At 47.5% G+C, this 26,452-nt stretch overlaps 1 protein-coding gene across 4 annotated transcripts in view; it reads left to right on the top strand.

The window, feature by feature from the left end:
- The first annotated feature begins 5,437 nt into the window (after positions 1-5,437).
- gdpd4a (glycerophosphodiester phosphodiesterase domain containing 4a) overlaps positions 5,438-26,452 on the top strand; it is a 101,488-nt gene continuing 80,473 nt past the window's right edge. Inside the window, exon 1 of one of the 4 annotated variants that reach the window (XM_087988414.1) lies at positions 5,438-5,559. The gene's annotated coding sequence lies outside the window, so the exon portion shown is untranslated. Of the gene's footprint in view, positions 5,560-8,412; positions 9,011-25,965; positions 25,984-26,452 lie in introns of those variants that run through there. The other 3 variants (XM_087988415.1, XM_043692433.2, XM_043692435.2) reach the window with 3 other exon arrangements.

A 26,452-nucleotide genomic window follows, 5' to 3' on the forward strand; every position in this document is an offset into this window, starting at 1 on the left:
CCTCTCAATCTCCTCTGCTCTAAGGAAAACTATCACCAGCCTGTCCAATCTCTCTTCATAACTGGAACTCTCCAGCACAGGCAACATCTTGGTAAATCTCCTCTGCACTCTGTCCAGTGCTATTACATCCCTTCTGTAATGTGGATTCAGAACTGCATACAATATTCTAACTGTGGCCTAACCAATAGCTCATACAGTTCCAGCATAACCTCCCTGCTCTTATAGGTGACAGAAAAGACTTAGTAAATTAATTTCAGGGCTGAGGGATTACATTGGTTGGGTAGACTGGAGAGGCTGAGGCTTTATTCCCTTCTTAAGGCAGGGAGGTTGAGAGGAGATTTGATAAAGATGTTCAGAATCCCCCGGGACCCTGCAGAGTAGACACAGAAGCTTTGCTTTTCCAGTAGAAGGTGAGGTAGGCCGAGGGTGTATTTTGAAAATAGTGCCCCTGGTGGTGTTCCATTGTCCAAAAGCCTCTTGAGGATGCTGCAACTTTCAATGTGACTTGCTCACCTCCAATGCCTGCTAAAGTTCTTGATGGAGCTTATTCATGACCTGGGGAGTAACAGAAGGAGGTTTTCAAAGTGGAGACCAGGGAAAGCAAGCAAACATATTGGTGCTCGGCTTTCAGGAGCAATGCGGGTAACCGTCACATGGTCTGGCTGATGAATAAAAGAATGTGATTCAAACTGAGTGGGTCAGGAACCTTGGGATTGTCCACTTGGCTGCACTGTCAGCTCACTGCAAGGCTATTGCAACTTCATGTCTGTCATTTCGTTTCTTTATTTTTCCATGTGATGTTAATGTCACTGACAAGCCCAGCATTGACCCCCCTAGTTGTCTTGTGAACTGACTGGTTTTGCTGGGCCATTTCATAGGGCAATCAACTACGTTGCTGTGAGTCTGATTTGGAGTCACATGCCAGTCAGACAGGTAAGGACGTCAGTTCGCTTTCTTAAAGGGCATTAGTGAACCAGATTGGTTTTTTTTCCCAAACAACAGACAATGATTTCACAGTCATCATTAAACCCCCAACTCTAGACTTTTATTGAATTCACATTCCACCATCTGCCATGACAGGGTTTGAACCCAGGCCCCCATAACGTTATCTGGGTCTCTGGTTGAATAGAGAGTGTGATGCTGGAAAAACACAGCAGGTCAGGTAGTATTTGAGGAGCAGGAGAATCGACGTTTCGGGCAAAAGCCCTTCCTGATGAAGGGCTTTTGCCCGAGCATCAATTCTCCTGCTCCTCAGATGCTGCCTGACCTGCTGTGCTTTTCCAGCACCACACTCTTGACTCTAATCTCCAGCATCTGCAGTCCTTGCTTTCGCCTCTCTAGTTGAATAGTCTTTTCTTGCTCCTATGTTCAAATTTCATTGCCTGATAGGAGAAGATTTCTAATGGTTTTACAAACTGGTAGTTTGGTGGAATTTGGGTTCAAGTCCCACTGTGTGCGGTTTTGAGCATTTAAATTCAGTCGGAAAATCTGCAAAGTAGAGATTGGTGGAAATGACCAGGAAGTTGTACCAAAACCCAAATGGCTCATTAATGTCCTCGAAGGAAGGAAACCTGCTTTGAACATTTAGAATCATAGAGATGTACACCCTTCAGTCCAGCTTGTCCATGCTGACCATATATCCTAAATTAATCCCATTTGCCAGCACTTGGCCCATATCCCTCTAAACCCTTCCTAATCGTATACCCACTCAGGTGCCTTTAAAATGTTGTAATTGTACCAGCCTCCACCACTTCCTCTAGCAGCTCATTCCATACATGTACCACCCTCTGCATGAAAAAATTGCCCCTCAGGTCCCATTTAAACTTTTCCCCTTCACCTTAAACCTGTAGTTTTTGATTCCCCTACCCCATGGAAAAGACCTTGTCTGTTTCCATTATCCAAGCTCCTCATGATTTTATAAACCTCTATAAGGTCACCCCTCAGTCTCCGTCTCTCCATGGAAAATAGCCCCAGCCTATCCAGTCTCTCCCTATAGCCCAAATCCTCCAAACCCGGCAACATCCTGGTACATGTTATTATCTCCTGCACCAATGTACTCTTTGAAAGTAGCCACATGGTAGCTCCAGTTGGACGAATTTACTCACTTAGCAAATTGCAAACTCCTGGAGCCAGGTGATTGCCTCATTTGCTGAGTTTAAGATGATCAGTCCATCCCTCAGTCTGAGGAGTGTGATACACCCTAGGAATGTGCAGCATTGTCTGGTCTCTCCACACGAGCTTAAGAGGCTTGTATTGAGGGCCTTCTGATGGAGGGTGGCTGGGTGAAGACCCTTACTAATCCTTATCCTGTAGAGTCAAGGACCTTTCTCACAACTGCGTGCAATTCTGGTCGCATTAGAAAGGATATTATTCAACTAGAAAGAATGCAGAAGAGATTTACTAGGATGCTACCTGGACTGGACGGCTTGAGTTATAAGGAGAGGCTGGATAGCATAGGGCTTTTCTACTTGGAGTGCAGGAGACTGAGGGCTGACCTTATAGAGATTTATAAAATCATGAGTGGCATTAATAAGGTACAAAGTTAAAAATCACACAACGCCAGGTTATAGTCCAACAGGTTTAATTGGAAGCACACTAGCTTTCGGAGCGACGCTCCTTCATCAGGTGATTGTCGCTCCGAAGGAACGTCGCTCCGAAAGCTAGTGTGCTTCCAATTAAACCTGTTGGACTATAACCTGGTGTTGTGTGATTTTTAACTTTTTACACCCCAATCCAACACCGGCATCTCCGAATCATTAATAAGGTAGATAGCCAACAGTTTCTCCCTATTGTGAGGGAGTCTAAAACTGGAGGGCATAGGTTGAAGGTGAGAGGGGAGAGATATAAAAGGCTCCAGAGGGGCAATTCTTTCACACAAAGGGTGGTGAGTGTCTGGATCGGGCTGCCAGAGGTACTGGTGGAAGCGAGTACAATTTCATAATTTAAGGAACATTTGAACAGCTACATGGATGGGAGAGGTATGGAGGGATATGGACTAACAGGACTAGTTTAATTGTGAAAACCTGGACATATAGGCAAGTTGGGCCGAAGAGTCTGTTTCCGGGCTCTATGTCTCTATAACCCTGGAGATTCAAACCTTGATATTCAACCGATAAGGGTTTGTCACTTCGGGTGTTGCCCACTCCTTGATCCAAAGGATGATTTGCAGGTGGATCTTGCTCAGGGAGTTTGCTCCATATGGGACACTGAGGGGGAAGGCTGGCAGCAGGTGGGTTGAAGAGGTCACCCACATTGGAGTGGGCAAGTGAGGAGCACAGGGATAATAAATATTAGCTTTACTAGATAAAATATTGTCCTTCATTGCTAGGAGCATGGAGTTATGCTGTACAGGGTATTGGTGAGGCCACACCGGGAGTACTGTGTGCAGTTTTGGTCTCCTTACTTGAGAAAGGATGTACTGGCACTGGAGGGGGTGCAGAGGAGGTTCACCAGGTTGATTTTGGATTCGAGAAGGTTGCTTTATGAGGAGTGATTGAGTAGACTGGAACTATACTCATCCGAATTTAGAAGAATAAGTGGGGGTCATCTTATGGAAACATATGAAGGGAATAGATAAGATAGAAGCAGGGAGGTTGATTAGATTAGATTCCCTATAGTGTGGAAACAGGCCCTTCGGACCAACACGTCTACACCGACCCTGCAAAGAGTAACCCACCCAGACCCATTTCCCTCTGACCAATGCACCTACAATTTAGCATGGCCAATTCACCTGACCTGCACACCTTCGGACTGTGGGAGGAAACCGGAGCACCCGGAGGAAACCCATGCAGACACGGGGAGAATGTGCAAACTCCACACAGACAGTCGCCCGAGGCTGTAATTGAACCTTGGACCATGGTGCTGTGAGGCAGCAGTGCTAACCACTGAGCCACCGCACCACCCATTGTTTTCACTGACAGGCGAAACTAGAACTAGGGGGCAGAACCTCAAAATAAGAGGAAGCAGATTCAGGACTGAGTTGAGGAGGAACGTCTTCACCCAAAGAGTTGTGAATCCATGGAATTCTTGCCCAGGGAAGCAGTTGAGGCTTCCCCATTGGATGTTTTTATGGTGATGATAGGTAGATTTTTGAGGAGTAAAGGAATGGTGAGAGGGTGGGTAAGTGGAGCTGAGTTCATGGAAAGATCAGCCGTGACCTTATTAAATGGAGGAGCAGGCTCAAAGGGTCAGACGGCTTACTCCTGCTCTTATGTAACCCACATTCCTGACGATCAATTGGCTACAGAGCACAGTGTTACATATTTTAAAAATCACAACACTGAGGCTTCTTGTGGCAGAGTCCTCACCTCTAGGCAAGGATAATCATAGTCATCCCTACAATGAGGAAAAAGACCATTCAGCCCAACATGTCCACACCAACTCTCTGAAGTGTAATCAAAGACCCCTTCCCTATATTTACCCCTGACTAATGCACCTAACCTATACATCACTGAACACTATGGGCAATTTAGCATGGCCAGATCACATAATCTGTGTATCTTTGGATAGTGGGAGGAAACCAGAGCACCAGCAGAGACTCACACAGACACCAAGGCAGGAATCGAACCCAGGTCTCTAGCACTGTGAGGCAGCAGTGCTAACCACTGAGTCACCATGCTACCCACAGAGGCTCTGCTTAAAATCTCATCAGATGTAATAACATTGCTGAACAGGTTAATTACAAAGTATTGACAACAGGTGGACCTGGGTTCAATTCCAGCCTCAAGCAACTTTCTGTGTGGAGTTTGCACATTCTCCCTTTGTCGGTGAGGGTTTCCTCTGGGTGCTCCAGTTTCCTCCCACAGTTCAAAGGTGTGCAGGTTAAGTGAATTGGCCACGCTAAATTGTACATAGTGTTCAGGGATGTTTAGGTTAGGTGTATTAACCAGGAGTAGATGTAGAGTAATAGGGTAGGGGAATGGGTCTGGGTGAGTTACTCTTTGAAGGGTCGGTGTGGACTTGTTGGGCCAAATGGCCTGTTTCCACACTGTAGGGATTCTATTGAGAAGAGGCAACACCTTTACCTGCCTTGGATTTTGATTTAGTTAAGCATAGCTGGTGGGAATTAACCCTTTTGCTGTCGACGAATTGACGTATCTCTTTGTCAAAGGGAAGGTTAACAGGGAGGTTTTGTTAATGGATGAGCAGTTAAACAGTGCATTCCAGCAAACCAGCCAGCATTATCCTGAACTTCACAGGCTGCTAGACGCGGATTAGAACCTCGGTGTTCTATTCCATTGTTTTTTTGCTGGTTGGCGTGTAGTTTTTTATGGAAACAGAGGACACAATTGGCAGCACAACAGAGGCAATGTCCTCATGAAGGCTGCATGCCCTAGAAAGTGCTGGATTGTGCTCAGCGGGTCAGGTGGCCTCAGTGGAGGGAGAGCAAGAAGGGGTTAATATTTCAGGTCCATGACCTTTCCTCAGCACTCGGTTGATACTGGAATGGGATTAGCGTCAGAGCTATTTACTGACGGTTTCTGTGACAAGTGAAATCTGGCAGGTTGAGCATTCTGTTATATCAACCATTTGATTAAGGCACCAGACTCAACTCATTGAGTGAGTACTCCCTCAATTGCTATCTTTCCTCACTTTTTTTCTTCTTTCTCTTTCACGGCTCTTCTCTCTTTCTTCCCCTCTCTTTGCTGCTCCTCTCCGTCCTTCCTTCCCTCCCTCTCTCCCCTCCCACTCCCTTTCTCTCCTCTTGCACTCTCTTCCTTAAATCCACTTCCTCCTAACCTCTTCCCCTTCTGTCCTTCACTCTCCCCTCCTTTTCCCCTCACTTTACCTCTTGCCTCTTTTCATTCCTCTCTTCTCTTTCCTCTCCCTCCATCCCTCCCTCTCTCCTCTGGTTTTCTCGTCTCTCCTCCTGTATTCCTCTTGCCTCACCCCTTTCCCTTTCCTCCCTTCTCGCACTTCTTCTTCCACTCTCCTCCTCTTCCTCAGCCTCTCTCTCCTCTCTCACTCTCTATCCCCACCTGCCCTCTCTCTTTCCCCTTCCTCTCACTGTCTCCCTTTCCTGCTCCCTGCTTTATTCCGCTCACACTCTTTCCTCTCCTGCTCTCTCCTTTACTCCCCCTCACTCTGTCTCTGGAGTTGAGCAATAGGGAGAGGCTGAACAGGCTGGGGCTGTTCTCCCTGGAGTGTCAGAGGCTGAGGGGTGACTTTATAGAGGTTTATAAAATCATGACGGGCATGGTTAGGATAAATAGACAAATTCTTTTCTCTGGGGTGGGGGAGTCCAGAACTAGAGGGCACAGGTTTAGGGTGAGAGGGGAAAGATATAAAAGGGACCTAAGTGGCAATGTTTTCACGCAGAGGTTGGTACATGTATGGAATGAGCTGCCAGAGGATGTGGTGGAGGCTGGTACAATTACAACATTTAAGAGGCATTTGGATGGGTATATGAATAGGAAGGGTTTGGAGGGATATGGGCCGGGTGCTGGCAGGTCGGACTAGATTGGGTTGGGATATCTGGTCGGCATGGACGGGTTGGACCGAAGGGTCTGTTTCCATGCTGTACATCTCGACTCTCTGACTCTCGCCGACACTCCTGTCTCTCCTACGCTCACCCCCAAAACTCCCCCCTCTCTCGCCTAAACTCCCCCCTCTCTCTCCTACACTCCCTCTTTCTCCCCTACACTCCCTCTTTCTCTCCTACACTCCCCCCTCTCTCGCCTAAACTCCCCCCTCTCTCTTCCACACTCCCCCCCTCTCTCCCACACTCCCCCACACTCCCACACTCCCCCTCTCTCTCCCCTTCACTCCGCCCCCTCCTACAATGCCCCCTCTCTCTCCTACATTCCCCTCTCTCTCCTACACTCCCCCCCTACACTCCCCTCTCTCTCCTACACTCCCCCCTACACTCCCCTCTCTCTCCTACACTCCCCTCTCTCTCTCCCCTACACTCCCCCCTCTCTCTCTTACACTGCCCCCACTCTCTCCTACACTGCCCCCTCTCTCTCCTACACTGCCCCCTCTCTCTCCTACACTGCCCCCTCTCTCTCCTACACTCCCCCTACACTCCCCCCTCTCTCTCTCCTACATTCCTCTCTCTCTCCTACACTCCCGTCTCTCTCTCTCCTACACTTCCCCCTCTCTCTCCCCTACACTCCCCCCTCTCTCTCTCCTACACTCCCCATCCTACACTCCCCCCTCTCTCTCCATCACTTCCCCCTCTCTCTCCTACACTCCCCCTGTCTCGCCAACACTCCCCCCTCTCTCTCTCCTACACATTGCCTCTCTCTCTCCTACACTCTCCCCTCTCTCTTACACTGCCCCCTCTCTCCCACACTCCCCCTCTCTCTCCCCTACACTGTCCCCTCTCTCCCCCCTCTCTCTCCTACACTGCCCCCTCTCTCCTACACTGCCCCTCTCTCCCCTACACTCCCCCCTCTCTCCTACACTGCCCCCTCTCTCCCACACTCCCCCTCTCTCTCCTACACTCCCCCCTACACTCCCCCCTCTCCCCTACACTCCCCTCTCTCCCCTACACTCCCCCTCCACTCCCCCTCTACTCCCCCCTCTCTCTCCTACACTCTCCCCTCTCTCTTACACTGCCCCCTCTCTCCCACACTCCCCCTCTCTCTCCCCTACACTGTCCCCTCTCTCCCCTACACTCCCCCCTCTCTCTCCTACACTGCCCCCTCTCTCCTACACTGCCCCTCTCTCCCCTACACTCCCCCCTCTCTCCTACACTGCCCCCTCTCTCCCACACTCCCCCTCTCTCTCCTACACTCCCCCCTACACTCCCCCCTCTCCCCTACACTCCCCTCTCTCCCCTACACTCCCCCTCTACTCCCCCCTCTCTCTCCTACACTGCCCCCTCTCTCCCCTACACTCCCCCTCTCTCTCCTACACTACCCCTCTTTCCCCTACACCCCCCCTCTCTCCCTTACACTCCCCCTCTCTCTCCCACACTCCCCCTCCACTCTCCCCTCTACTCCCCCTCTCTCTCCTACACTGCCCCTCTTTCCCCTACACTTCCCCCTCTCTCCCCTACACTCCCCTCTCTCCCCTACACTCCCCCTCCACTCCCCCTCTACTCCCCCCTCTCTCTCCTACACTGCCCCCTCTCTCCCCTACACTCCCCCTCTCTCTCCTACACTACACTCTTTCCCCTACACTCCCCCCTCTCTCTCCCCTACACTCCCCCTCTCTCTCCCACACTCCCCCTCCACTCCCCCCTCCACTCCCCTCTCTCCCCTACACTCCCCCTCCACTCCCCCCTCTCTCTCCTACACTGCCCCCTCTCTCTCCTACACTCCCCCTCTCTCTCCTACACTACCCCTCTTTCCCCTACACTCCCCCCTCTCTCTCTCCTACACTCCCCCTCTCTCTCCCACTCCCTCTACACTCCCCCTCAATCCGCCCCTGTCTGTATACTCCCCTCATTCTCTCATCTCTTCTCCCCTTTCTCCAACTCCTCCCTCCCTTCCTTTCTGCTCTCCTTTCTTCCCCATCCCCCTCAGTCTTTCTCTCCTTCCCTCTCTCTCCTTCCATTTCATCACCCTGTCCTTTCCTCCATCTCATTCTCTCCTCCCTTCTCTCTCTCCATCACTCCTTCCTTCTCTCTCCGCCTCTTTATCTCTTCCTCCTACTCCCTTTCTCCTCCCACTCTCTCTCTACTCTCCACCCCTTAACTCTTCTCTCCTCCTCCTCGCGCTCTCTCTCCTCCTCACCTCTCTAACTCTACACTTCCTTCTAACTCACAATATACTGAGGATAGATCGAGCCCAGTTCCCATTCCTGTCCCCTCTGACACTGTGCCCGGATTTGGGGCAATTGCAGACGGGGGTGAAGAGGGAGTCTGAAGCGATCTCTCTCTCTCTCTATTTCCTCTCTGTGCAATGTCACAGCTCCAAGTGTTGCTGGCCGCTGTTAGTTCTTTCAGATTGGATTATATAACAGTTATTTATTTTGGGGGGGAAAGTTGCAGACGAGTACAGAGCAGCGCAAACTGAACTCGGATGTAACATTCGGAGTCTTGTGAAAGGATACTGGTCGGACAGTAAGTGAGATTTTCCATTCTGAATTGTCAGACCATTTTATAGAACAGTAACAGCCTTTTACAGGAGTCTGTGGGTGGTGTTGTACCAACATATGGGAACAGGAACAGTGAGAGTCAAATATGCAGTTAAACGCCTCGACATTGTTTTCTGAACAAATGTATGTTTCACTTGCCTGTAATTAATATTTCCAACAAACATGCTCTGCGTTTGTTTATCTAGTTTGTAAGAACTCTTGAACGTTTCATTGACCAGCTTGGGATGATGCTTAGAGACATTTTAGCTTCATCTGCCTTACCCAGGGCGAGTGGTATACAGTATTTCTCTTTTACTCCCACCTCTCTCTTTAACCCCTACCGTCTGTCTCTCTCCCTCTCTCCATCCCCACCTCTCTCTCTCTCTGTAACCCACACCTCTTTCTCTTTATCCCTCTTCTTCACTCTATCAACATCTTTCTATCTTCACTATCACTATCTTTCTTTATCCCCACCTTCACTCTCTCTCTCTAATCCTCCACCGACCTCTCTGACCCCCATCTCTTCCTCTATCCCCGTCTTCACTCTCTGTCTATCCCCCACTTTCACCTCTCTAATCTCCCACCTCTTTCTCTCTCTCTATCCCCCACCTTCACTCTCTCTCTATCCCCCACCTTCACACTATCCCCTGCCTTCACTCTCTCCCTCTGTCCCCCACCTTCATGCTCTCTCCCTCTAATCCCATTCCCCTCTCTCTAATTGTCACCTCTCTCTCTTTGTCCCCACCTTCACTCGGTCTCTAATCCCTCACCTTTCTCTCTCTACACCCTCACCTTCACTCTCTCAACCCACCCACCTTCTCTTTCAACCCCCATCTTCTCTATCTCTATTCTACATCTCTCTCTCTCTCTCTCTCTGCAGAGAGCTACACCTCTCTATTGAGTGATTTTGTTGTGAGATTTTGCTAGACAACCCTTCCCAGACCCTAACAGAAACAGGCCTGTACACAGTACAGGAACACCACAACAACAGCGGATTAACAAGGGGAGTTTGTGCCAACATTACCAGTCAGACCAGGCTTTACAGAGACAGTGGGTGTTTGCATGGCCATACCAGCATCTGAAACAAAGGGTTTATATCACAGCTTAGTTAAAAAGGGCTGAGGCAATTTCTTTTAAAGGAAAGAAAATAATGTTGGCTACAGAGAGAGAGAAGGCACTCACATTTGTACAGGTAACCTCAGGAATCACCCCAAATCCCTTAACAACTCTTTTTGAAGCCTCCTTTGTGGAGACACAGCAAGATCCCACAAAACAGCAATGCGATTGGACTGGAGAAGGTGCAGAGGAGATTCACCAGGATGCTGCCTGGAATAGAGTGGGTTCAGCGATGAGGAGAGACTGGATGGGAGCAGATGGGGCTGAGGGGGAACCTGATAGAGGTATCTAAGATCTCGAGGGGCAAGGACAGAGTGAATAGAAAGCTGCTGCCCTGAGTGGAAGGGTCAATAAAAAAAGGGGCATAATTTAAGGTGTCCAAAGATGTTAGGTCAGATGGATTGGCCACGCTAAATTGCCCATAGTGTCCAGGATGTGCAGGCTAGGTGGATTAGTCATGGGAAATGTGAGGTTACGGGAATAGGGTGGGTCTTGGTTGGATGGTCTTCAAAGGGTCAGTGGGGATTTGATGGGCTGAATGACCTCTATCGGTATTATAGAGTTTCTATGATCCTGTGATTTTAAGGTGAAAGGCAGGAGGTTTATGGGGAGTTTCAGGAAAAGCCTTTTCACCCAGAAGGAGGTGGGAGTCTGGAATGCGCTGCCTGGGAGAGTAGTGAGGTGGGAAACCTCACAGCCTTTATGGGATGAGCATTTGAAATGTAATAACATTCAAGACTGTGGGTCTGGTGCAGGAAAGTAAGATTGGTGTCAGTTTACAGTAGGTTTTGGTTGATGGGCTGACGGGCCTCGCCTATACTGTGTGGTTCTATGAGGGCATTGTTTACTACAAGGGAGCAGACAGAGGGTGTTGGGGAAGGATTGCCTTCCAGACTGCAGGTCTGTGACCAGTGGAGTGCCACAAGGATCGGTGCTGGGTCCACTGCTTTTCATCATTTATCTAAATAATTTGGATGTTAATATAGGAGCTATTTTTAGATGACACCAAAATTGGAGGTGTAGTGGACAGTGAAGAAAGTTGCCTCAGAGTACAGTGGAATCTTGATCAGATGGGCCAACGGGTGAAGGAATGGCAGATAGTGTTAAATTTAGATAAATACAAAGTGCTGCATTTTGGGAAGGCAAATCAGAGCAGGACTCATACACTTAATGGTAAGGTCCTGGGGAGAGACCTTGGACTTAAGGTTCATAGCTCCTTGAAAGTGGAGTCACAGGTAGAAAGGATAGCGAAGAAGGTGTTTGGTATGCTTTCCTTTATTGGTCAGTGCATTGAGTACAGGAGTTGGGAGGTCATGTTGCAGTTGTACGGGACATTGGTTTGGCCACTTTTGGAATACTGTGTGCAATTCTAGTCTCCCTGCTATAGGAAAGATGTTGTGAAACTTGAAAGCGTTCAGGAAAGATTTACAAGAATGTTGCCATGGTTGGAGGGTGTGAGCTATGGGAAGAGGTTGAACAGGTTGGGGCTGTTTTCTCTGGAGCGTAAGAGGCTGAGGGGTGGCCTTATAGACGTTCGTAAAATCATGAGGGGCATGGTTAGGGTCTTTTTCCCCAGGGTAGGGGTGTCCAGAACTAGAGGGTATAGATTTAAGGTGAGAGGGGAAAGATATAAAAGAGACCTAAGGGGCAACATTTTCATGCAGAGGGTGGTATGTGTATGGAATGAGCTGCCAGAGAAAGTGGTGGAGGCTGGTACAACTGCAACATTTAAAAGGCATCTGGATGGGTATATGAATAGGAAGGGTTTAGAGGGATTTGGGCAAAATGGGACTAGATTAATTCAGGATACCTGATCGGTATGAACAAGTTGGATTGAAGGGTCAGTTTCTGTGCTGTACATCTTTATGACTCCATGATTCTAAGCAGGCATTTACGCTTTCAGTAAGAGGTACAAGTTAGTGTCTTCTCTTCGGCAGTCCCTCGAGGTTGAGAATGATTTTCTTCCACTCTGATGTTGAGGATACTGAGGTGACAAAATGGATCCATGTGGCTAGCCAGGGTGGGCCAGCTGATGCCAATTGAAAATACTGCAGATGCTAGAAATCTGACATCAGAACAGAAAGAGCTGGAGATACTCAGCAGGTCTGAGGAGTGAAGTCCAACGTGACTCTTCCCCACAACTTCTCTATGTTGATGCTTTGTTTAAACTACAGCTTTTATCACATCCCCACATCAAAATGGATTCAAATGCAGGATGTACATGTATTTGGAAAGGCAAGGACTGATTCGGGATAGTCAACATGGCTTTGTGCGTGGGAAATCATGTCTCACAAACTTGATTGAGTGTTTTGAAAAAGTAACAAAGAAGATTGATGAGGGCAGAGCAGTAGATGTGATCTATATGGAATTCAGTAAGGAATCGACAAGGTTCCCCATGGGAGACTGATTAGCAAGGTTAGATCTCATGGAATACAGGGAGAACTAGGCATTTGGATACAGAACTGGCTCAAAGGTAGAAGACAGAGGGTGGTGGTGGAGGGTTGTTTCTCAGACTGGAGGCCTGTGACCAGTGGAGTGCCACAAGGATCAGTGCTGAGCCCTCTACTTTTTGTCATTTACATAAATGATTTGGATGCGAGCATAAGAGGTACACTTAGTAAGTTTGCAGATGACACCAAAATTGAAGGTGTAGTGGACAGCGAAGAGGGTTACCTCTGATTACAACAGGATCTGGACCAGATGGGCCAATGGGCTGAGAAGTGGCAGATGGAGTTTAATTCATATAAATGCAAGGTGATGCATTTTGTGAAAGCAAATCTTAGCAGGACTTATACACTCAATGGTGAGGTCCAAGGGAGTGTTGTTAAACAAAGAGACCTTGGAGTGCAGGTTCATAGCTCCTTGAAAGTGGAGTCGCAGGTAGATAGGATAGTGAAGAAGGCGTTTGGTATGCTTTCCCTTATTGGTCAGAGTGTTGAGTACAGGAGTTGGGAGGTCATGTTGTGGCTGTACAGGACATTGGTTAGGCCACTGTTGGAATATTGCGTGCAATTCTGGTCTCCTTCCTATCGGAAAGATGTGAAACTTGAAAGGGTTCAGAAAAGATTTACAAGGATGTTGCCAGGGTTGGAGGATCTGAGCTACAGGGAGAGGCTGAAGAGGCTGGGGCTGTTTTCCCTGGAGCGTCGGAGGGTGAGGGGTGACCTTATAGAGGTTTACAAAATTATGAGGGGCATGGATAGGATAAATAGACAAAGTCTTTTCCCTGGGATCGGGGAGTCCAGAACTAGAGGGCATAGGTTTAGGGTGAGAGGGGAAAGGTATAAAGGACACCTAAGGGGCAACTTTCTCACGCAGAGGATGGTATGTGTATGGAATGAGCTGTCAGAGGATGTGGTGGAGGCGGGTACAATTGCGACATTTAAGAGGCATTTGGATGGGTATATGAATAGAAAGGGTTTGGAAGGATATGGGTGGGTGATGGCAGGTGGGACTAGATTGGATTGGGATATCTGGTCGGCGTGGACGGGTTGGACCGAAGGGTCTGTTTCCATGCTGTACATCTCTATGACTCTATGGCTCTATGACAACACCAGAACCTGGCAGTTTCTTTTTGCGAAAGGGAATGGGAAAAACTCAAAACCTTTCTCACTGTAACAATCATTTAAGACAAAAACAGACATTGCTGGAGAAACTCGGCAGATCTGGCAGCATCCGTGAAGGCACAGATTGTGTCATTATCTGTCAGGAGTGAGTTTAAATGAATCTTGTGAATAAGGAAATAGAACTTGGACCTGCCCTTGTTTCTGAAGGTTGTTTTAAAATCTAGAGCATATAAAGCTTATCTCAGATACCAATTCTGTTCATGCCTTTGAGATATGGCAGGCTGGAATGCTGTTGTCTGGTACATTATGAGCAGTAGTGGTTGACTTTGTATCTCCCTAATTCTTCACTTGCGATCTTGTTCTAACCAGAAGCTGTACACAGTAGAACATGCAAGAATTTACATAGAGAGAAGCAAAACAACTATAAACTCCAATAGAAAAACCAGTAAAACCTGAAAAAGAGTGATACTGATCTGAGCTGGACTTGTATATTTTAAAAATGGAACTCCAGTTTGTCGACTGATGATTAGGAGCAGCATAGAAGGCAGGAGACAAGAATGAAGGAATATTTTATGTTGTGGACTAAGATCTGGCTGTACTGGGTACAAATCTTATTCGTCCATTGGATTTGGGTATTTATTGGCACACCCCTAATTGCCCCTGAATTAAATTGCTTACTTGGCCATTTCAGAAGGCAGTTAAGAGTCAACCAACTTGCTGTGGGTCTGGAGTCACATAGCAGCCAAGTCAAGGAAGAACAGCAGATATACCCCCTCCCCAAAAACAACATTTTTTTTTAAAAAATGCAAATACAGCAAACAATGATAGATTTATGGTCACTAATTGTGTGCAATTCCAGATGTTATTAGTAGAATTTTGCCAGCTTTACATTCTCAGCAGACAATAGACTAGATCCTGAGGGCAAGGTTCAGAAATTTAAAATTAAAGTTGTTGTTTCAAAGACCAGAGGGGTTTTTTCATGTGACAGACCCATTAAGGAGTCTGTTTTAATTTATTAATTGATTTTCTGACCCACCAACCAAGTGTCCAGTATTCACTTTAGGAGATGAGCTGTTAGCACCTCCTGTGGTATAATGGGGTTAAGCTTCTGATCCCCTGGGTACACCACCAATTGCAACAAACACAGAGAATGCTGGAGACACTCAGCAGGTCTGGTAGCATCTGTGGAGAGAGAGAGAAGCAGAGTTAATGTTTTGAGTCCAGCATGACCTTTCTTTCGAACTGACATGTGCTTGTAAGTTCCCTCCAAGCAATAGGAGAAAGTGAGGTCTGCAGATGCTGGAGATCAAAGTTGAAACTTTATTGCTGGAACAGCACAGCAGGTCAGGCAGCATCCAGGGAACAGGAGATTCGACGTTTCGGGCACAGGCCCTTCTTCAGGAATGAGCAGAGAGTGTTCAGCAGGAGAAGATAAAAGGTAGGGAGGAGGGACTTGGAGGAGGGGGGTTGGAAATGTGATAGGTGGAAAGAGGTCAAGGTGAGGGTGATAGGTCGGAGTAGGATGGAGGCGGAGAGGTCAAGAAGAAGACTGCAGGTCAGGAAGGCGGTGCCGGGCTGGAGGGATTCGGCTGAGACAAGGTGGGGGGAGGGGGGATGAAGAAACTGGTGAAGTCCAAGTTCATCCCCTGTGGTTGGAGGGTTCCCAGTCGGAAGATAAGACGCTCCTCCTCTGACCGTCGCGTTGTTGTGGTTTGGCGGTGGATGAGTCCAATGACCTGCATATCCTCGGTGGAGTGGGAGGGGGAGTTGAAATGCTGTGCTACAGGGTGGTTGGGTTGGTTCGTCCGGGTGGCCCAGAGGTGCTCTCTGAATCGCGGAGCGGAGCGATTCAGAGAGCACCTCTGGGCCACCCGGACGAACCAACCCAACCACCCTGTAGCACAGCATTTCAACTCCCCCTCCCACTCCACCGAGGATATGCAGGTCATTGGACTCATCCACCGCCAAACCACAACAACGCGACGGTCGGAGGAGGAGCGTCTTATCTTCCGACTGGGAACCCTCCAACCACAGGGGATGAACTTGGACTTCACCAGTTTCTTCATCCCCCCTCCCCCCACCTTGTCTCAGCCGAATCCCTCCAGCCCGGCACCGCCTTCCTGACCTGCAGTCTTCTTCTTGACCTCTCCGCCTCCATCCTACTCCGACCTATCACCCTCACCTTGACCTCTTTCCACCTATCACATTTCCAACGCCCCTCCTCCAAGTCCCTCCTCCCTACCTTTTATCTTCTCCTGCTGAACACTCTCTGCTCATTCCTGAAGAAGGGCCTGTGCCCGAAACGTCGAATCTCCTGTTCCCTGGATGCTGCCTGACCTGCTGTGCTGTTCCAGCAATAAAGTTTCAACCCTCCAAGCAATACACCATCCTGTCTTGGAACTATGTCATTTTTCCTTCATTGTCACAGGGTCAAAGTCCTCAAACCCCCTTCTTCACAGCACTGTACATAATCCTGCATCTTGTAGACTATATCGGTTCAAGATGGTGGTGTAAGGAGCTGAGTGGCTAACTCCTGTTACTTACTCTGATGTCCATCTGTCGGGGTGTGGGTGGGTTATGCTTCGGCGGGTCAGTGTGGACTTGTTGGGCTGAAGGGCCTGTTTCCACACTGTAATCTAATCTAATCTAAAAATGTTCTTCCAACAATTCCTGGCTTCCACCACTTGCTAGATATAAAAGGACAGTCAGAGGAAATGTAAATCAGGTCCATTTTATTCACTCCATCAGGGCCCATTCCATCTCCCTCTTACAATAGGACAGTGAGTCTGGTTAAAGACAAAAACCCAGTTGGAGCTTAGTCCCTCAATTCCTAAATTTGCAGATGACATCAAGCTGAGCAGCAGTGTCGATACTGAGAAAGACTGCAACAAATTACAAAAAAGACCTGATAATCTTGCAGAACCAGCATAAAGCTAGCAAATGGGTTTCAATGCAGATAAGTGAGCTGTTACATTTTGGTAAGAAAGATAGAGAGTTTGCACATTATGCATGAAGCAAAATTCGAGAAGAGAAACCAAGGAACTGCAAAGGCCATCACGAAAACTGGCGATGCGAGGCAATATGGTAAACAAACTAAGCACTGGGCTTTTTTCTGCACAGAGATGGATTGAAAACAGGAAGGCTATGCGAAAGTGAGGACTGCAGATGCTGGAGATCAGAGTCAAGATTAGAGTGGTGCTGGAAAAGCACAGCAGGTCAGGCAGCATCTGAGGAGCAGGAAAATCGACGTTTCGGGCAAACGCCCTTCATCAGAAATGAGCCTGGGAGCCTCCGGGGTGGAGTGATAAATGGGATGGGGGGGGTGGGGCTGGGGAGAAGGTAGCCGAGAGTGCACCAGGTGGATGGAGGTGGGGCTGAAGATGATAGTTCAGAGAGGAGGGTGGAGCAGATACGTGGGATGGGAGATTGGCAGGTTGGGCAGGTCATGAAGACAGTGCTGAGCTGGAAGGTTGGAACTGAGGTAAGGTGGGGGGAGGGGAGGGGAGGAAACTGGTGAAGGCCACATTGATGCCCTGGGGTTGAAGGGTCCCAACGTGGAAAATGAGGTGTTCTTCCTCTAGGCATCAGGCGGTGAGGGAGTGGCGGTGAAGGAGGCCCAGGACCGTAATGTTCTCGGCAGAGTGGGTGGGGGAGTTGAAGTGTTCAGCCATGGGGTGGTGGGATTGATTGGTGCGGGTGTCTCAGAGATGTTCTCTAAAGCGCTCTGCCAGTAGGCGTCCTGTCTCCCCAAAGTAGAGGAGACCACATCGGGAGCAACGGATACAATAAATGACGTGTGGAAGTGCAGGTGAAACTTTGATGGATGTGGAAGGCTCCTTTGGGGCCTTGGATGGAGGTGAGGGAGGAAGTGTGGGCGCAGGTTTTGCAATTGGAAGGGGAAGGTGCCAGGAGGGGAGGGTGGGTTGTAGGGGGGCATAGACCTGACCAGGTAGTCACGGAGGGAAAGACCAGAGGGGAAGGCTGTGCTGAACGTTTATCAGGTATTGGTTAGTCCGCATTTGAAGGACTGTGTACTGTTCTGGAGTACAAATTCTGAAAGGATATGGAGATAATGTTATTCCTGTCAGGTTTTGGGGCTCTTATGGCACAGTGGCAATGTCCTTACCTCTGGAGCAGGAGGCCCAGGTTCAAGTCCCACTTTCTCCAGTGATGTGTCAGAACATCTCTGAGCAGGATAATTAACAGGATCTGAAAACAAATTACTGCGGATACTTTGACAAAGGGTCAGTTAGACTCACAACGTCAGATCTTTTCTCTCCTTACAGATGCTGCCAGACCTGCTGAGATTTTCCAGCATTTTCCCTTTGGTTTCAGATAACAGGTCCAACCCCAACCTTGTCATCAAACCTGCTGAAAAAGGGCGTGCTGTTGTCGTCTGGTGCACTGACCTCTACCTCGCAGAGGCTGAACGCCAACTCTCAGATTCCTCCTCCTACCTCCCCCTGGAGCATGACCAGACCACTGAGCATCAGCTTTGACAAAGGGTCAGTTAGACTTGAAATGTCAGCTCTTTTCTCTCCTTACAGATGCAGCCAAACCTGCTGAGATTTTCCAGCATTTTCCCTTTGGTTTCAATTAACAGGATCTATTGGGTGAGCACTGATGGGTTGGGTCTTGTTTGTCCTGGAGAGGCTGAGGTAAAATGATGAAAGGTTTAAATGCAGGGGATACAGAGAGAGGGGTTCCCCTAATGCAGAAGAACAAAACTAGGGAAGACAGTCACCAAGATATTCAGCAGAGGATTCCAAAGAAACGTCTGAGCCGGAATAGTGCTGTTTGCTAATTTCGGATCCTGGGTTTAATGTCGCACTGTCAGTGGATTTGGATGGGGTTGAAGCTTGTTAAGTATTTGCCTTCTCACCGGAACCACTCCACTTAAACCAATGGTGGTGGTGGGGGGTGGGGGGAGGGTGAGGGGGGGCAGCGAGGGGGTTGGAGAGGGTGAAACTGGCTGACCAAGTATTTTGTGGGCCAATCGAGACCCTTGAGTGATCAAATGATATACCCCTGACACCCCGATCACCAACATTTAGTCCCAACAGGCCTGGATGCCCTGCACAGACGGGTAACAGACTGGTTACTCACTCCACATTGCCTCTCAAACCCTCAGCCTATTCCCTTCATCGGTGACCCTACCTGATCCACATCACCAGACCTGTCAGCTTGGCACCCAGTCAGATGCCCAGGTATACTGCAATGAGCTAGAACCATGAGCCAAAAACACCAGAGAGAAAGATCCATAAAATCGGCTGTTTGGTGTTGAGTTGACAAAATCTGAGCGAGATCATAACAGTTGTGCTTTCTTGTTTAGTTTTTGAAGTGGACTTTGCTGTCGATTACACAATGCAAGTTGACCATAACTCTGGGAAGTCCCTGATACCAGCTCCAACATCAATAAAATCATGGCTGGTCTGATGCGACCTCAACTCCCTACTCCCATTGTCTCAATAACATCTCAGTCTCCCTTTGCTTATCAAGAATGGAACCATCTTTGCCCTAGAAATATTCAAAGACCACTATTTAAAGGCATAGAGTCATAGAGATGTACAGCACGGAAACAGACCCTCGGTCCAACTCATCTATGCCGACCAGGTACCCTAACCTAACCTACCCCCATCTAAACCCTTCCTATTCATATACCCATCCATGTCTTTTAAATGTTGCAATTGTACCAGCCTCCACCACGTTCCCGGGCAGTTCATTCCATACACGTGCCACACTCTGTGTGAAAATATTGCCTCTTAGGTCCCTTTTATATCTTTCCCCTTTCACCCTATAACTTTGCCCTCTAGTTTTGGACTTCTCCACCCTGGGGAAAAGACTTTGTCTATTTATTCTATCCATGCCCCTCATGATTTTGCAAACCTCTATAAAGTCACCCCTCAGCATCTGACACTCCAGGGAAAACAGTCCCAGCCTATTCAGCCTCTCCCTGTAGCTTAAATCCTCCAACCCTGGCAACATCCTTGTAGATCTTTTCTGAACCTTTTCAAGTTTCACAACATCCTTCCTACAGCAGGGAGAAGAATTGCACACAATATTCCAAAAGTGCCCTAACCAATGTCCTGTAAAGCTGCAGCATGACCTCCCAACTGCTATATACAATGCTCTGACCAATAAAGGAAAGCATACCAAACACCTTCTTCACTATCCTGTCTACCTGTGATTCCACTTTGAGGACCCAAAGATCCATGACCCGCTGTGAGAGAAAGATATATTTTTCTTTCTTCATTCATGGGATGAGGGTGCCACTGCCCAGGCAGCATTTATTGCCCATCCCTAATTGCCCAGATGGCAGTTAAGAGTCAACCACATTGCTGAGGGTCTGGAATTACATGTAGGCCAGACCAGGTAAGGATGATAGTTTCCTTCCCTAACAAACCAGAGAGGTTTTTCTCACAATTGACAATGGATTCATGGTCATTACTAGATTCCTAATTCCAGATTTTTAATGTATTTAAATTCCACCATCTGCCATAGTGGGACTTGAACCCAAGTCCCCAGAATATTACTAGGGTCTTTGGATTAATATTCCAGTCATAATACAACTAGGGCATCGCCACCTCTCTGTGTGAAAAAGTTGCTCCTCAGGTTCCTTTTAACCCTTTCTCCTCTCACTTTAAAAATATGCCCCCTAACGTTGAACTCCCCTACCCTGAGGAAAAGACCTTTGCTATTCTATGCCCCTCTATAAGGTCACTCCTTAACCTCTTACACAGCAGTGAAGAAAGGTCCCAGTCTTCTTATAATTCAAACCCTCCATTCCCAGCATCATCCATATAATTGTTTTCTGAATGCTCTCCAATTTAATAATGTCCTTCCCTCTAGCACAGCGACCAGAACTGTGTTCAGATCTCTAAAAGTGGCCTCACTAATGTCCTGCACAACCTTAACAGGACCTCTCAAATCCTATACTCAATGGTCTGAGCAATGAAGGGAAGTGTACTAGAAGCTTTCTTAACCATCCTGTCTACCTGTGAAGCCACTGTCAATGATCTAAGTACCTGAACCCCTAGGTCTCTCTGTTGAACTAAGAAGTAACACTTTCACAACCTCAGGAAGGCAATAAAGCATTTCTTTCTTTCTTGGTGTTGATTGGAGCAAGGAGAATACTAGCCATGGATTATCACATTGAGGACAGAGAGATAGAGAGAGAGAGAGAGATAGAGAGAGAGAGTACAATGAAGAAAGAGGGAATGAAAGACAACAGGTGTGTAGGGCTTGCATTAGCAATAGGGGTGAAGTCTGTGAAAGGTATAAGAAATGGAAAAGGGATTGTGGACATGGAATGAAGAGCAGGTCATTCAGGACTGAGATGAGGAGGAACACCTTATCTCAGAGGATAGTGAATCTTTGGAATGCGCTATCCAAGATTGCTGTAGAAATTCAGTCACTGAGTGTAGAGATTGGACGATTTCTATCTGAATGATGTCAAGGGATGTGGGATAGTGCAGGAAAATAGTGCTGAACTAGAAGGTATGATCTAGAGTGATGTAGCAGGCTCAAGGGAAACTACCCCGTGTACTTTTCCATCGTTGCACTGTTGCTAGTTAGTTTGTGCTTGAGATTTTGTTTTGGTTCAGTTTGACTATGAGGGCTGGCATTTTTGAAAAGGCCCTGGTGCGTCAATTCTTGTTGTGCTGTTGAGGGTTTAGTTTTGACCTGCCTCTCACATTGGTTGCGAGGAGCCAGTGTTGGACTGCGTTTGGACACAGATAAAAATCATACAACACCAAGTTATAGTCCAACAGGTTTATCTAGAAGCACTAGCTTTCAGAGCACTATTTCTTCATCTGATGAAGGAGCAGCGCTCCGAAAGCTAGTGCTTCCAAATAAACCTGTTGGACCGTAATCTGGTGTTGTGTGATTTTTAACTTCTCGCATTGTAGTCAACTCGGGATCCCTGGGCTCTACCTGCTCTGAGTCTGTAGGTGGTGAGTTATAGTCTCACTCCAGAGATGTCAGCATGATAATCTTCGCCAATCTTCACTGAGGGAATGCCACATTATCACAGGCGCACCTTTCAGGTCAAATATGCTATTAACTGGGTATAAAGGATCAGGTGTCAGTACATAAACAAGCACAGAAAACACACTCCCTGGTCAGCTGACCTCATATTTCCCATACCTCTTAGTGTCACTATTTATTTTATAATGCTGTACTTTTAATTCTGGTCTCCCTGCCATAGGAAGGAAGCTGTGAAACTTGAAAGGGCTCAGAAAAGATTTATGAGAGTATTGTCAGGGTTAGAGGGTTTGAACTATACAGAGAGGCTGAATAGACTGGGGCTGTTTTCCCTGGAGTGTCAGAGGCTGGGGGCGGGGTGACCTTATAAAGCTTTATAAAATCATGAGGGGCATGGATAGGATGAATAGACAAAATCTTTTTTCCAGGGTAGAGGAGTCCAAAACTAGAGAGCATAGGTTTAGGGTGAGAGGGGAAAGATTTAAAATGGATCTCAGGGGAAACTTCTTCACACAGAGGGTGGTACGTGTACGGAATGAGCTGCCAGAGGAAGTGGTGGATGCTGGTACAATTACAACATTTAAGAGGCAGTTGGATGGGTATATGAATAGGAAGGGTTTAGAGGGAGATGAGCCAAGTGTTGGGAAATGGGAATAGATTTATTTAGGATATCTGATCAGCATGGATGAGTTGGACTGAAGGGTCTATTTCTGTGCCATACATCTCTATGACTGTTGAACAGGGTATTCCATCGTTCCTTAATCAGCCTTCCCTGAACCCAGGAGCCGTTAACCAAACTGTGATGAACTTTGTCTTAACTTTACTTTTTTAAAATTATTATGTATGATTTCTGATATAAATATAGGCATAGTCGTGGGGCAACATATAAAATATCTCCGTATTTTTCATGTAAAAATATGTGACAATAAATTCCTATTCTAATTTCTACATCAGGGGCATGATATAAATATAGCAAATATAGAAACTAGAAGCAGGAGGACGCCATTCAGCTCTTCGAGCCTGCTCCTCCATGCTGTATGATTCTGGCTGATTCTCTATGTCAATGCCATGTTTCTGCTTTCTCCCCAAACCCCTCGATGCCTTTAAAATCTACAAAATGTATTTCTCTTTCTTGATTATACTCAGGGATTTGACCCCTACAGCCTGCTCTGGTAGAGAATTGCACAGGTTCATTTCCCTTTGAATGAAGAAATGTTTCCTCACTCAGTCCTAAATGGCCTATTCTAAGTCCATGTTCCCTGCTTCTAGAAAGGTGAAAGTATCTTCCTTGTATCTAATCTGTCCAGCCTTAGTAGAATTTTATGTTTCAATCACATCCTCGCTCATCCGTTGAAACTCTAAAGAAAACTGACCCAGTTGGGGATGCTATGGAATTGTTACTCAACCTATTAATCCAGAGAGACCAAGGAATATTCTGGGGCCCTGGGTTCAGATCCTGGCATGGTACATGGTGGAATTAGAATTTTTTTAAAAACCTGGAATATAATCAGTCCACTGACTGTGAAACTTGAGTCAAGAAGTGTGGTGCTGGAAAAGCACAGTTGGTCAGGTAGCATCCGAGGAGCAGGAGAATCGACGTTTCGAGCATCAGCTCTTCTCCTGCTCTGCTGATGCTGCCTGACCGGCTGTGCTTTTCCAGCACCACACCTTTTAACTCTGATCTCCAGCATCTACAGTCCTCACTTTCCCCCTTTGATTCTCACCTCACTGCAAAGCCTCTTCCAAAGCCTCTTGAGGAAGTTCTCCTCCCTCCCTCTACAAGGATCTCAGGGAGTCTCTCTCTCTCTCTCTATCACTGCACGCCCTCCCAGGTCATCTACCTCCTGCTCCTCGGATGCTGCCTTACCCGCTGTGCTTTTCCAACACCACACTCTTCAACTCTGACCTCCAGCATCTACGGTCCTCCCTTTCTCCCTAGCTGTGAAACTTGCTAATTGTTACGTTACAGAGTTAGACCCCAGTCCAGTCTTATTTAAATGCTGCCAGGGCAAGTTGTGAATTTGAATTCAGTTTCAAAATCTTGGAAATCAAAACGGAGAGGTGGTGGGTTACTACCATTATTAACCTGGGTTCAAATCCATATTAGATGGTAGAATTTGAATTCAATAAAAATCTGGAATTAATGGCATGAAAATGTCAGGGTGAAATCCATTTGGTTCACTAATATCCTTTAGGGAAGGAAACTGTCATCATTACCTGGTCTGGTCTACATGTGACTCCAGACCCACAGCAATGTGGTTAGCTGTTAACTCCCTCTGGGCCAATTAGGATGGGCAATAAATGCTGGCCAAACTAGTGGTCCCCTGGATGAATAGAAACAAATATGGACCGATCTCTCCTCATATTGGCCCAGTGAACCTCTGCTACGCTTCTTCCCTGCGGCAGTGAGGACTGCAGATGCTGGAGATTAGAGTCGAGAGTGTGGGGTGCTGGAAAAGCACAGCAGGTCTGGCAGCATCTGAGGAGCAGGAGAATCCCCGTTTCAGGCAAAAGTCCTTCATCAGGAATCACTCCTTCTATGGCATGTATATCCTGTCTTAAGAGCAAAATTGCATGCACTATTCTAGGCATGGTATTTAGACTAGATTAGATTCCCTACAGTGTGGAAACAGGCCCTTCGGCCCAACAAGTCCACACTGACCCTCCGAAGAGTCACCCACCCAGATCCATTTCCCTTCTGACTAATGCACCTAACACTATGGGCAATTTAGCATGGCCAATCCACCCTAACTTGCACATCTTTGGACTGTGGGAGGAAACCAGAGCACCCGGAGGAAACTCACGCAGACAGGGGGAGAATGTGCAAACTCCACACAGACAGTCACCTGAGGCTGGAATTGAACCTGGGACCCTGGTGCTGTGAGGCAGCAGTGCTAACCACTAAGTCACTATGCCACCCTATTTGTAACCATATAGTGCAGCAAGTCAACCAGGCTACTCTGATAGCACTGACCAAACCCACACTCTGTACCTCCCAGAAGGACAAGGGCAGCAGATACATGGGAACACCACCATCTGTAGGTTCCCGTCCAAGCCACTCACCATCCTGACTTGGAAGTACATCACCATTCCTTCATGGTCAAAATCCTGGAATTCCCTCCCTAATGGCATTGTGGGTGTCTTAGGACTGCAGTGTTTCAAGAAAGCAGCTCAGCATCTTGTCAAAGGTATCTAGGGGCAGGTAATAAATGCTGGCTGAGCAATGCCCACATCCCATGAATAAACTAAAAGGTCACACTTGAACATCTCAATGTGATTTCAGTTTGGGAAGTACAGTGATAGGGAGCTGAAGAAATGGGATTTGGGAACCGAAGTGAATGTTTTTGTTAAGGAGTACAGTTAGTGTGGGGGGTGAATGGACTGATTAGGCTCAGAGTCTAACACTTCCATAGCATTAAAAAAGGCCCTTTGGCCCATCTCATCCGTGCTGGTCAAAAATGTGTTACAGGTCATTCAGAATCATACTTACGTCGGGGTCAGGGGTATGGATAGTGATGGTGATGCTCGATGCAATGTCAGAAAAAAACAACATCAACACGAAGGAAACAAGGCAATGCAGATTTATCGTTAAAGGGCTGGATGTTACATTACTCGTGGCCTTTTTTTATTCTTCCTTTAGAGCACTATGATCCAGTTTTGCTGCTGCTTATGGGATGTAAGGCATGCAGAAAGTGGGGACTGCAGATGTTGGAGAGTCAGAGTTGAAAAGTGTGGAGCTGGAAAAGCACAGCAGGCCAGGCAGCATCCGAGGAGCAGGAGAGTCGACGTTTCGGGCATAAGCCCTTCATCAGGAATGTTGGGGGAAGGCAAAGGGGGCTGAGAGACAAATGGGAGGGGGCCGGGGGGTGGAGGTAGCTTGAAAGGCAATAGGTAGATGCAGGTGGGAGGGTGATGGCCTCCCCCCACCTCACCCCAGATCCACCTGTCCAACTCAGCACCACCCTCTTCAACTGTCCCACCTGTCCATCTTCCTTCCCATCTATCTGCAGCACCCTCCACTCCAACCAATCACCATCACCCCCCCCACCTGCATCCACCTCTCGCTTTCCCAGCTTCCTTCCCTACACCCTACCACCCGCTCTTATTTATCTTTCAGACCCCTTCTTCCCCCCTCCCTCCACCCCTTGCCCCCACATTCCTGATGAAGTACTTATGCCCGAAACATTGACTCTCCTGCTCCTCGGATGCTGACTGACCGGCTGTGCTTTTCCAGCACCACACTTTTCGACCCGGAAGTGGATGTAACTGCACACCATTCTGTTTAATTGAGGTTGGTCCCTTTAAGGTGTCTGCTGCTTTTGTTGACAGTAAAACAGATCCCAGGGGAGATAAATGCTGCCTTTAACCAAGAGACAAGGTGCAGGCAGAGAAATCCCATGGAAAACGAATGTATACGGGCAGCTAAGAGACGCATGGAGAAACAACAATAATTCCAGATCACAGGAATCCAGGATCAGTTGCAAAGATGGATAGATTTCCAGGTATAAATCTTTTGAATGATAGAAGGTACTTCTTGAAGATTCCTATTTCATTTTCCAGGCAACTGGTTGTTATTCCTCAGGTGAAATGTTGTGTTAGGATTCCAGTTGATACAATTCAACACAGCACAGGAGTAGGCCCTTCAGCCTATCAAGCCTGTGCCGATTCCTAATCCTTATTTAGATACTTACCTTTCACACTTCTTTCTAAATGTGATTATGGAAGTTGGAATTATTTGTGTAGTTTTCATCCTTAGGTCA

The sequence above is a fragment of the Chiloscyllium plagiosum genome, unplaced genomic scaffold (assembly GCF_037043375.1).
Source record: "Chiloscyllium plagiosum isolate Xiang-an unplaced genomic scaffold, Cpla_swu_hap1 HiC_scaffold_6, whole genome shotgun sequence".
Taxonomy (NCBI): Eukaryota; Metazoa; Chordata; class Chondrichthyes; order Orectolobiformes; family Hemiscylliidae; genus Chiloscyllium; species Chiloscyllium plagiosum.